The sequence below is a fragment of the Rhinoderma darwinii genome, chromosome 10 (assembly GCF_050947455.1).
Source record: "Rhinoderma darwinii isolate aRhiDar2 chromosome 10, aRhiDar2.hap1, whole genome shotgun sequence".
NCBI lineage: Eukaryota > Metazoa > Chordata > Amphibia > Anura > Rhinodermatidae > Rhinoderma > Rhinoderma darwinii.
Window position 1 is genome coordinate 45,539,224 of NC_134696.1, and position 12,995 is coordinate 45,552,218.

General features: G+C 42.1%; 1 protein-coding gene across 2 annotated transcripts in view; it reads left to right on the forward strand.

Annotated features, from left to right (window-relative positions):
* Positions 1-12,995, forward strand: part of LOC142662018 (transient receptor potential cation channel subfamily M member 4-like) — a 132,237-nt gene that overhangs the window by 54,186 nt on the left and 65,056 nt on the right. The gene's annotated exons all lie outside the window — the stretch shown is intronic.

The following is a 12,995-nucleotide window of genomic DNA, read 5'->3' on the forward strand; positions in this document are numbered from 1 at the left end:
TTCGCGCAGCCGCCATCATTATGACACTCTTTTTGGATGTTTGTAAACAGAAAAGCACGTGGTGCTTTTTCTGTTTCCAAACATACTTTTGACTTCTGTTGCGCGAATAACGCGCGTCCCACGGAAGTGCTTCCTTGTGGTGCGCGTGATTTTCATGCACCCATTGATTTCAATGGGTGCGTGATGCGCGAAAAACGCAGAAATATAGGACATGTCGTGAGTTTTACGCAGCGGACTTACGCTGCGCAAAAATCACTGACAGTCTGCACTGCCCCATAGACTTGCATAGGTCCGTGCGACACACGTGAAAAACACGCGGGTGGCACGGACGTATATCGCGTTCGTGTAAATCCGCCCTAAGGGTAACAAGACCCAAATGGCAAATGTGTGATGCTCTGGGCAAGGTTCTGCTGGGAAACCATGGGTCCTCGCATTCATGTGGATGTTACTGTGCCACGTATCACCTACCTAAATATTGTTGAAGACCAAGTGCAAACCTTCATGGTAACGATATTTCTTAACGGCAGTGGCCACTTTCAGCAGTATAGTGCCCCTGCCACACTGCAAAAATTGTCCAGGAATGGTTTGAAAAACACTGGTTGCCATGGGAAACTGCTCCAATTTTCCTGTGCCGCATTTTTATATATCTTCTCCAAAGAGTTCAAGGTGTAGACTTGGCCTTCAAATTCTCCAGATCTCAATCCAATCGAGCATCTGTGGGATGTGCTGGAAAAACGAGGCCGATCAATCAAGGTCCCTTACCTCAAAAACTTAAAGGATTTGCTGCTATTGTCATGGTGTCCGATACCACAGGATACCCACAGAAGTCTTGTGGAGTCCATGTCTCAACGGGTTAGAGCAGTTTTGGCGGCACGAAGGGGACCTACACAATATTAGGCAGCTGGCTTTATCAGCTGCCATAGGATCTGTGCCACGGCGCATAGAAGGTCCTGACACCGGGCGGTGTCAGGACGTTATATGCAACGCAGCACACAAAGTCCTGACGCTGCCAGACGTCAGGGCCTTCTTTGCGCCATGTGTGCTGGGGCCTAATGGGAATGCCTGAGGGAACCTGGGACAGTCCCCCATCCCCTCCGTACCTGGTAGGGGGTCGCACATATGTAACTATAAGATTATAATGTTATTTATTCTGTGTGGTGAATGGTACAATAAAAAAATTAAAAGCAATAAAAAGTCATATGTAGCCCACAATAGTAAAAAATTATGGCTTTCAGAAAATCAAATAATAATAAAAAAATATATATTGTTTTTATTAGGCAAAAGTAGGAAAACATAAATTATAAATTTGGTATTGCCGTAATCAAAATAAAGATATAATGCAGAATAAATATAACATGTCATTTATAGCGCACGGTAGGCGCCATAAAAACAACTTGCAGATTTTTTTTCGGAATAGCTGTGTTTTTCATTTGGCCCCCTTAAAAATACAAATTGTTCAATACAATACATCATACATCATTTTTACCACAAAATGGTGTTATTGAAAAATACAACTTATCCTCCAACATACACAGGAGTCACATTATTATGACCGCCTCCTACATAGGCTGTCTGAACACAGATCACTCGTTCTTGCCATGCGTAAAAGAGGCGATTTATCAGAGTTGCAAAAAGGGATGATTATTGGCTTTCGGGCCCAGGGTGGAGGTATTTCTCAAACAGCGCAGTTTGTGAACTGTTCACGTGTTACTGTGGTGAAAGTGTATGGTCACTGGACAAATGGCACTATTGGGAATAACCGACGTGGAAACTGTGGAGCACCACGTGCCATTGATGAGAGTGGTGAACGTCGGCTACGAAGGTGCGCGAGTGCCAAACGACACGCTACAGTGGATCAGCTCCGCGTGAAAATCAACCAGGGGGCTACCAGACGTGTGTCTGAAAACAGTTCAGTGAACCCTACTGCGTATGGGGCTCTGAAGCAGACGGATGGTCACTGCTCTTATGCTAACGAAGGTGCATCGGAAAAAAGGCTTCAAATTGCACGTCAGTTACGGAATTGGACCTCCGATGATTGCCAATGGGTTGTCTTCTCTGATGAGTCCCGTTTTCTGTTTCTTCGAACAGATGGACATTGGCGTGTCCAGCAGAAAAACATCAGAGAGCAAACACCCTGCAACCATTGCTGGAAGAGCGCAAGCTGGTGGCGGCAGCGTTATGGTCTGGGGAATTTTTTCATGGCATTCTCTGGGTCCACTCATGCATGTGGAAGGCCTTTGGACCGATTTGGGTATGAATCCATTGTTGAAGATCATGTCCACCCATATATGCTGTTTGTCTTCCCTGGGGCAGATGGAATCTTCCAGCAAGACAACGCGACATGTCACATGGCTAGAAATGTCCAAAAGAGATTGGAAGAGCACGACTAAGACTTACAAGTACTTCCCTGGCACCCTAATTCACCAGACTTGAACCCAATTGAGCATCTGTGGGACCACCTTGATCATCTTGTTCGCTCTATGGATTCTCCCCTGCGCACCCTCCAGCAAATGTGGGATCCACTGAAGTCAGCACGGCTCCAGATACCTGAGACCACCTACCAGCACCTTATTGCGTCACTCCCAGCCCGTCTAGCTGCTGTCCGTGTTGCACACAGCGGTTACTCTAGGTATTCGCTGCTGGTCATAATAATGTGACTCGACTGTGTAAAAAGCCCTTATACAGCTAAAGTGACAGAAATACAAGTTATGGCTTTTGTAATGTGAGGGATTAAGAAAAAAAAATGCTGATGGGTCTTTAAGGGTTTAATGTTATGGCTGAATGGTATATGTCTAATAAATTACTTAATACAATTTTTAAGGGGAAATATTCTTTACTTCCATTTCTTAACACGTCGCTATCAGATCATAGAGGAATTCATCACCATTTTCCTTTTGTGTCTATGATTCTCTTATCTCTCTCAGGCCATTTTTCACGTTCAAGTTGCACCCGTGCGGGACTAGTTTTCATAGATTGCATCTATTTAGGGATCCGTGAAAACGGAAGAAAATAGGACATGTCCTATTTTTCCACGGACCCTTCACACGGTTGGTTAAAACAACGGCCTTGTGAACGGCCCCATTGAAATACAAGCGCCCGTGTGATGACCGTTGTTTTAACGGCCGTCACTGGAACGTATACTATGGTCATGTGAATAAGCCCTAACCTGCGTCCAGGAATGGATGGATGTCAAAATCAAAACAGAAAATGATGAATCGTGGGAGCAAACAGAACATATAGGCCAGGATTACACACAGGTTTTATGCTGTTTTTGGCTCTATTTTTTTTCTAGCCCAACACAAGTGGACACAAAAGAAAGGAGATGCATCAGTCTTTTCTTTATACCTTTCCATTCTTTTGGATCCACTTCTGGCTTTGGCTAAAAAAACAAAACGAAGAACTGCATCAAATTGTGTGATTCTGGCCCTAAGTACACATGTCTCTGTTTATCTGGCTGCCGAATTGTGGTGCAGCTTTTAGGCTGCGTTCACGTGGGGCAGATACGCTGCGTAATAGCACGCAGCGTATCCGCCTTGTGCACCACAGGGAATTCCTGGCGAAAAAGCGCACCAAACTGTGGTGCAGTCTTTTGCCCGGAATGTCCGCTGTGAAAACTGTAGCACTTACCTAGCAGGCCGGCCTCCTGGGATGAAGTGTCATCCAGGCCGGCCTACTGGGATGATGTTTCATCCCATGTGACCGCTGCTACAGCCTGTGTTTGGCTGCAGCGGTCATATGGGATGAAACGTTATCCCAGGAGGCCTTGCTGAAGGGAGGAACACAGACTTCTGGGTAAGTATGAGTTTTTGTTTTCTTCTGTTGCGTTTTTTGCGGCAGGATCACTCCAATCTCGCCGCAAAAAATGCGATAACTGCTATTTGTTGCAGGTTTTAATTCAATGAGGAAGACCCGCAACAGATAAGCAGCGTTTATGCAAATACAATTGACAGGCTGCGGAATAATTTCTGAGCATTTTTTCTGCTCAGTATTTACGCAGTCTGCGGATGAGGTTTGTTTTATCTCATCCACTTTGCTGTTGCTGTATTTGCTGTGGATTTTCCGCAACTAATTCCTTTGCGGAAAAACCGCAGTATTTACGCAACGTGTGAACTGACCCTGACTCTGTTACTATTTCCAGTCTGTGTGTACAGAGTTGTGAGAATTTATGAATGCAAGAAGAAACGAGAATGTATGGAATTCAACAGTTTGCTATAAAGAAGAGTGAGTGCTTGAAAAACTATAATTTTCCACCATTCATGGTAAAAAATGTTGAAATTGTAGTCACAGTGACCGCACTAGTCACATATGCTAATCACATTTAAAATAAATATTTATATCTGGGAAGGACCTATTGTTTCGGAGCTTTTCATGGTTCATAAAAATGGTGCCAGAACTGCAAAGCTTACTGACCACTGCAAAGTAAGTAAGAGAGAGAGAGAAATAATGGGGGGGGGGGGTTTATGTCATTCAGTGTCTGTGGAAAGCGGAGTGACAACCCTATAAACACTTTATTTATTGTCACCCTTGGAAACCTATTATCTGTTTGACCAAGGTATCTCAGAAATAGCTTACACACTACAATTCAAGGACTTATAGGCTATGTACACAATTAAAGTAAAAATTGTTTTTTTTTAATGTTTTATCTGATTTGAAACCACTTTGAAATCGCTTTTATATCTTTTTTTTTTTTTTTTTACTTTTTTAAGATATAGCCTATATGTATCCTGTGTGTGTATATATAGAGGCTGTGTTGCTCTGTCAAAGCCGATTTCTGTCAGGTCAGCTGAACTGACGGCTCTGTTAAAGACTCGTCCTGCGGGTCTCTGACACTCGGGATCTAAGTAATTACGATCATATCTAAGTTCACCAACTTTAATGCAGCCAAATAAAAACTGTCTCTTGTTGGCAGTACATCTCCGTGTGTAAACAGGGGATGTGCTGCCAAGAGATGCAAATGTATGGGACGAAGATCATATTAACGGTAGTTCGTCTCCACACATTCCGACCATTTCTCCATGTAACAAGCACCAACCGATGTGCTATATTATCGATCAGCGCATGTTACTGGCCCGGAGATCTGGCCATGTAAAACCACCCTTAGGGTATGTTCACACATAGTGTTTTCGGGCGTAAAGGTGTCACAAAATATTGTGCCGCCTATCTTAGGGGAATTTCTAGAGATAGTTAGCTACCTAGGGTGCCACTTCATTCATTAGAATCTGTGTCCCTAGGACAAAAATTTATTTTTATTTTTTATTTTTACGGACAAGGAGGAAATGACTTATGGGCAGCCACTGGTGAATATTTGTGCATTCTCTGTCTTAGGCACTGTAAAAGGGAGCATTCTCTTTGTTTGACACTGTATATGAGGGGCTTTGTCTGGCGAGGAGGGCACTGTATACAAGGGTATTGTCTAGCTTTGGTATTGCACGTTAGAAACCCTCATTCTGAATACCTTAGTAATGTCACCAGATAACATTTGTTTAGCAGAAAGACTTCGTTCACATCTGCGTTAGGGCATCGTTCCGACGTTCTATCGGAGCTTTCCGTTGGAAAACGGAGCCCTGACAGACACAAACTGAGACTATAGGTTTTAGTTTCCATCACCATTGATTTCAATGGTGACGAATCCGGTGCCAATGGTTTCCGTTTTTGTCTCCATTGTGCAAGGGTTCCGTAGTTTTGACAGAATCAATAGCGCAGTCGACTATGCTATTGATTGTCAAAACGACGGAACCCTTGCACAGCAGGAGACAAACGGAAACCATTGGCTCCGGATCCGTCACCATTGAAATCAATGGTGATGGAAACTGAAACCTATGGTTTCCGTTTGTGTCAGTCAGCGTCCCGTCCCGTCCCAACAGAAAGTTTCAACGTAACATCGGAACGGGACCCTGACGCAGATGTGAACGAAGCCTAACGTGTTTGCTTCTACAGTCTATAAACAATAAGTGTAATCGTTGACCTTTTAAATGTACATACAATGTTATCTGTTCCTACAGTGGAAGGTCAGTCCTTTGCTTATGCAGTCGGAGAATATTATGATCTGTCGGCACCAGAGGATGCAATTATAAAAACTAATAATAATCTTGTAGCTTTTTAGTTCTACCCCCTAATACAAAGTGACCACCAGCAGCTGTGTTTTTCTTGCCATCTTATGTATCAAACCTGGATAGATCTTTGTGCGATTGATTCTTAGGCTGGGTTCACACGACCTATTTTCAGACGTAAACGAGGCGTATTATGCCTCGTTTTACGTCTGAAAATAGGGCTACAATACGTCGGCAAACATCTGCCCATTCATTTGAATGGGTTTGCCGACGTACTGTGCAGACCTGTCAAACGACGACGCGTAAAAATACAGCCTCGTCAAAAGAAGTGCAGGACACTTCTTTGGACGTTTTTGGAGCCGTTTTCTCATAGACTCCAATGAAAACCGTTCCAAAAACGGACGTGAAAAACGCGAGTTGCTCAAAAAACGTCTGAAAATTAGGGGCTGTTTTCCCTTGAAAACAGCTCCGTATTTTCAGACGATTTTGGTCACTACGTGTGCACATACCCTTAGGCCGGATTCACACGAGCATGTTCGGTCCGTAACGGACGGAACGTATTTCGGCCGCAAGTCCCAGACCGAACACACTGCAGGGAGCCGGGCTCCTAGCATCATATTTAGGTGTCCCTGCCACTCCGTTGGAACTACTGTCCCGTACTTAAAACATGATTACAGTACGGGACAGTTGTCCCGCAGCGAGGCAGGGACTCCTAGCGTCGTACATAACTATGATGCTAGGAGCCCGGCTCCCTGCAGTGTGTTCAGTCCGGGACTTGCGGTCGAAAAAAGTTCCGTCTTTACGGACCGAACATGCTCGTGTGAATCCAGGCTTATTGTATGAAATTTGTCTCATGTGTTTACTTTAAACTTCCCTTTATCAATTATTGTAATTACATAATTGAAACATGCAGAATATTTGTATTACCATTACTGTGCTCGTTAGTACTAAATATTGAACAATCTCTGTATTTTGGCACGCAGCCTAAAACCGCACCAAAAAAACATGTGTGTTTTTACATCGATTTGCCTTGGTTTCTGTGAGAACTGGAAAAGCATGGCAAATCACGGTAAAACCCCACGTGTTTTTCAGAAAACATGATTACAGTATGGGACAGTATTCCCGCGGGGAGGCAGGGACTCCTAGCACCATAGATGACTATGATGTTAGGAGCCCGGCTCCCTGAACCGTGTTAGGTCCAGCATTTGATAATCCAGACTGATTATTTAGCACTTTTTCAGCACAGCGCTGCACAATTTTGTAAAGTTTTAGGCTGTTGCATATTTTTGAGCCAAAATCAGAAGTTGTTTCAAAAGGAATGGGAAATATAAAGGGGGGGGGGGGAAAAAAAAAAAAGAGAATTTACACTTGTCCTTCCTCCTAGATCCACTTCTGGCTTCAGTTAAAAAAACAAAACAAAAAAAACTATCAAAATCTGCAACAAATACGCAATGAAATGATCTCACGAGCTGATTAGGAACCAATTAGAAATTTTTCTGATTAAGGCTGGGTTCCCAGGGGTCAGATACGCTGCGTAAAAAATCACGCAGCGTATCCGACCAGGAATCCGCATTTTGGTGCGGTTTTTCGGACGGAATTTCCGCTGCGGAAAGTAGTGCTTGGAAAAAAACCAAAAACCATTGATACTTAACCAATCCCTCTTCTTCTCTGTGCGTAGTCCGTCCCCCTTCGATGACGATGCAGGCTATGTGACGCTCCAGCCTGTCATTGTCTGCAGCAGTCACATGGGATAAAACGTCATCCCAGGAGGCCGGACTGCAGGAAGGAGGAGAGCATTCTGGGTAAGTACGATTTATTTTATTTTTTTCCGGAGTTGCGATTTTGCGGCATAATTGCTGCGAATACGCCGCGAAAGTCGCAACACTTGGCTTTCTGTTGTGGGTTTTACAAACACGCAGCGTAAATGGACATGCTGCGGAATTAAATTCTGCACCGCAGGTCAATTTATTAACGTTTACGCTGCATTTTTTTCCACAGCGTGGGCATGAGATTTAGTAAATCTCACCCACTTTGCTGCTACTGTAAATGCTGCGGATATTCTGCAGCGTTTACGCAACGTGAGAACCCGGCCTAAAAACATAAAATTGAAGTAGGAGATCTTAAAATTAACATATTTTGGGCTGTTTTCCTAAAAGGTTTCTATAAACCTAAAAATTAGTTCTTTATTTTATCTTTTTACTTTCCAATGATCCAGAATATCTGGCAATCTGGCGCCACGGACCATGAATGGCATATATAGATGCATTGCTATATAAAATGCAATTCTCCTTTTATAAAGCAGATTAATATGCCATTCGGGGTCTGAAGAAAGCTAGATGGGCGATTTCATGGTTGCCAGTGGTTGTAATGCAGCAGCTGTTGCAGATGTTGGAGACTGAGAGAATTAGCTTCTATTATTCAGGGCAGACTCTATGGCAGACGTGGCGTGACTATACATTTCACGGTCACTCTCTCATTTGAATAGCCACCATGTAATACTACATTTCCCCTGCAGGTAGAAGAGATTATCCAGTTATCTAATGTCTATTAATATAACAACATACGTCTAATTCCTGGAATCCATACGACTGTAGGGTTGCCCAGTAGCTAGAAACTTTCTTTGGCCAAAACTTCGAAAACCCTTTTCCAGATCCGAAGTATTACATAATGGGTGAACATTGCTTTTCAGGTAATAGTATGAGACTAGACTGTGGCTCCATGCCTCGAAAAGTTTTACTGCTGTGATAAGGAGAAATGATCAATATGACACAGGGAGTTTCTTTCTGAAAGACTCAACACAGAGCCCAGTGGAGGAATTATTCAGATATTTCCTCTTGGTTATATTTTCTATTGTTATAAGGGTTGTCTCCCTAAGACCACCCCTTTCCATATGCCTTATTATTGTAGAGAAGAGGACCCTGCACGGGGATTCCTCTCTGAGCCAGCCGAGAGCTGATAATTATGCCACAGACTCCACCATAAACATTTTTCTCAATGGAAGAGGGAAAAAAAGTCACTGACAGACCCCTCTGGGTCATGCATGTTGAGATCCTACATGTACGATTCCCCCCCCCCCCCCCCCCCCCGAAACATCTGCTGTCAATGGAGAGTCTGGAGCTCCCCATAATCATTAGATTGGGCGATCCCATCAAATTGGGTGAGTTTGGTTGACCTTTATCTAATACATATGGTCAGCTTTACTTTTTCTTACATCAGATTACTGTACAGTGCCTGGGGAAAAAATTACATTAAGGCTAGATTCGCACAAACGTGTCCATTTTGCGTCTGCAAAGAAGGCAGCCTTTTTCCTGCATTGCAGTTCCCTCTTCCATCAGTGTGTGTGTGTGTGTGTTCCGTGTGGCATCCGTTTTTGATGTCCGTATTGGCGCATATTTTTTTTTTACTCCGCCTTTCTTTAGCAACTGGTGCGTGAATCACGGACAGCATATGGCTGACGTCCGTGTGCTGTCTGTGATGAATTCAATGGGTGCATGATCTGCAAAAACGCACCAGAATAGGACATGCAGCGAGTTTCGCACAACGGAAACAACCATGCGTGAAAAATCACGCATGTTTGAATAGCCCCATTGAGTTGCATAGGTCCATGTGCTGTCCGTTGTTTTCATGCACAACACACGGACGTATACAACGTTCGTCTATATAGGGGTATGTTCACACGGCAGCGTCCGTTACGGCTGAAATTACAGTGCTGTTTTCAGGAGAAAACAGCACCGTAATTTCAGCCGTAATGGCATGTGCAGACGTCTTTCGCTGCGTCCATTACGGATGTAATTGGAGCTGTTTTTCCATGCAAAATGGCTCCATTTACATCTGAAGAAGTGACAGGCACTTCTTTGACGCGGGCGTCTTTTTTACGCTCCGCCTTTTGACAGCGGCGCATAAAAAAAAAAATTACCGTCGGCACAGAACATCGTAAAGCCCATTCAAATGAATGGGCAGATGTGTGCCGACGCTTTTGAGCCGCATTTTCGGACGTAATTCGGGTCTAAAACGCCCGAATTACGTCCGTAAATAGTGTGTGTGAACCCAGCCTAAGGCTTAACAGACAGAAAATCACCAGACCGAGGTCTGTGCTGATATTAAGCCAGGAAGGGATGCTGGGAGATTTCAACTCTGAAACCTGCAGAATTGTTAATGCAGCTCTTGAGTAAAATACAGGCTGTCACATAAGATCAGCATGAGATAAGTTAATGTTGTTAATTTTTTGGATTCTTTCTTGTTTTTCATTACATACATGTAGCAGTATCTATGTTTGGATTGGGGAATCTGCAGTATGAGAACTCCTTGGTGTTCGTTATAATCTGACAATGATCCCTGTGTGTCAGGCAGAGCATCTTCAAATTTATAGTTTGAATATCAAGAACTCTTCCACCTAATTACAGTGTGGGTCCCTCCCAACAGCCGTAGAGAGCACAAGAGTAACTGGAACTACCGACCACCAGTGCAATCTATTTACTTGGTCCATCACCCAGGTTGCCTACATGCCGCCATGTGCTGCATAGTTGTGTACTACGAATGAAAAAGGACATTTGTAAAGTAGCGCGTACTGTAGATGTGGAGCCGTGTTCTGGCCTATATTTAATGGCTTTTGAGTACAATATATTTTTTAAGTTATCTACTCCTAGGGAAGCTTTTTCTATGTCTACCCATTTCTTATCAGAATGAGGGAGCCACCATTCTTTGAGTTGGTCTAGTATGGCAGCATGGTGATATAACTTCAGATTCGGAACACTAAAACCTCCATCAGATTTATGTTGTGCCATCGTTTTTAAAGCTATCCTTGGTTTTTTGCCCGGCCAGATAAAGTTAGACATTTGTTTATGTAGTTGGTTTATTATATGGAGGGGGATAAGAATGGGAATTGTTCGTAATTTATATAGTATAACAGGTAAGGTCATCATTTTATATAACGCAATTCTACCACACCAGGATGGTTCAGATTTACTCATATGATCTAAATCTTTCTGAAGTTGAACGATTAGAGGCTTAAAGTTCTTATCAATCAAGGCCTTGATTGACGAGGTTAGTTCTATACCTAGATATGGGATAGATTGATCGTGCCATTTAAATGGAAAGGAATGGGTTATAATGTCCTTCATTTGCGGTCGTATGTTTAAACCTAGAAGTAATGATTTATTATCATTGACTTTGTAGTAAGAGATGGAGTTAAATATCTTGATTGTTTCTGATACAGTTTGGAGGGAAGATAATGGATTTCTCAAGGCTATTATAATGTCATCTGCAAATAAGCCTACTTTATGAGTAGAATTATTAATTTGTACACCTTGTATTTGAGTGTGTGATCTTATGAGTTCTGCAAAGGGTTCTATTACTAATACAAATATTAAAGGGGAAAGAGGGCATCCTTGTCTTGTGCCATTGGATATGTCAAATGGTTTGGATAACATTCCATTTGTGAGTACCCTAGCTGAGGGGTTAGAGTATAGTGCTTTGATTGCTTGTAAGATCAGGCCATGAAACCCAAACCTTTCTAGAGTCTGAAAAGTATATGTCCAGTTTATTCTATCAAATGCCTTCTCTGCATCTAAAGATAACAGCAGAGAGGGCGTTCCATTCCTCTCCACCCAATCTATTATGTCAATAAATCGCCTTGTTGCATCAGAGGCTTGTCTGTTTTTAATGAAGCCTACTTGGTCTGGGTTTATCAGACCAGGCAGTATAGTTTCCAATCTATGTGATAGAATTTTTGCATAGAGTTTAATGTCTCCATTTAGCAGAGAGATGGGTCTATAATTGGTGGTTAAAGTCGGGTCTTTATTAGGTTTAGGTATGGTTGTAATTGTAGCTAAAAGCATTTCATATGCCTACCAAAATAGAGAAAATCCCATTCCAAATCTTGAATGACTTTCTTCCAGATCTAGACATAAACAGCTGGATAAACGCAGGCTTAACATATATAGATGATCTATATGTGGAAAATAATCTCTGCTGCTTCTCTGACTTATCATTCAGATACAAACTAGATAAAACTCAATTCTACAAATTTCTGCAGATAAGAACGATTATGAGAGAGATTCCATATCCATTACTCTCCCTACCTATGCCGGTTCTACGTACTTAAATAACCAATTAAAAACAATTAAAGGTATTCACACGTTTTATCAGATTGGTTCCCAATCACTTACCTTTGAAAATCAAACACATATATCTAAATGGCATAGAGATCTGAACGGCCAATTTTCAAGAGACCAGTGGTTAAGAGCATTCTCCATCTCTCTTAAGTCCTCTTCCTGTACTAATCATCAAGAATTATATTATAAAATATTCTATAGATGGTATCTCTCTCCATATAAACTTTCCAGAATATACAGTGATGCATCGCCCCAATGTTGGAGAGGTTGTAACCATTTGGGATCCATACTTCACATATTTTGGGAATGTCCTTTATTATTAACCTTTTGGCAATCAATTAGCGCACTACTAAATGAGATTACAACTCAAAATATTAACCTCACGCCGGAACTTGGGTTACTACGGCTTGGAATTGATGTTATTCCCAAACAATTCCAAATTGTAATATGTCATATATTAATATCTGCCACATCAGCTGTAGCGTTCAGATGGAAAACATGTAACGTCCCGACCATCACAGACATCATTAAAAAAGTCAATACAAACTATCAATATGAATATATTTATGCCTGTAGCATACAGAGACATGACCGGTTCTGTAGAGATTGGATGTGTTGGAATAATTCTGTATATGCCGTACCTCTCCCTTTCTAGTGGGAGCTCATACGTTGTCTGTTGTATACATTTTATTTTTTCTTTATGATGACCTGTATACGTTCTTCACAACATTTATTTTATTTACCTTTCTTTTATTATCCATATTATTTTGAATCCCATTTTCTCAAAATGTTAAAACTTATAGGTTAATTATTATTTGAGACTAACTATTTA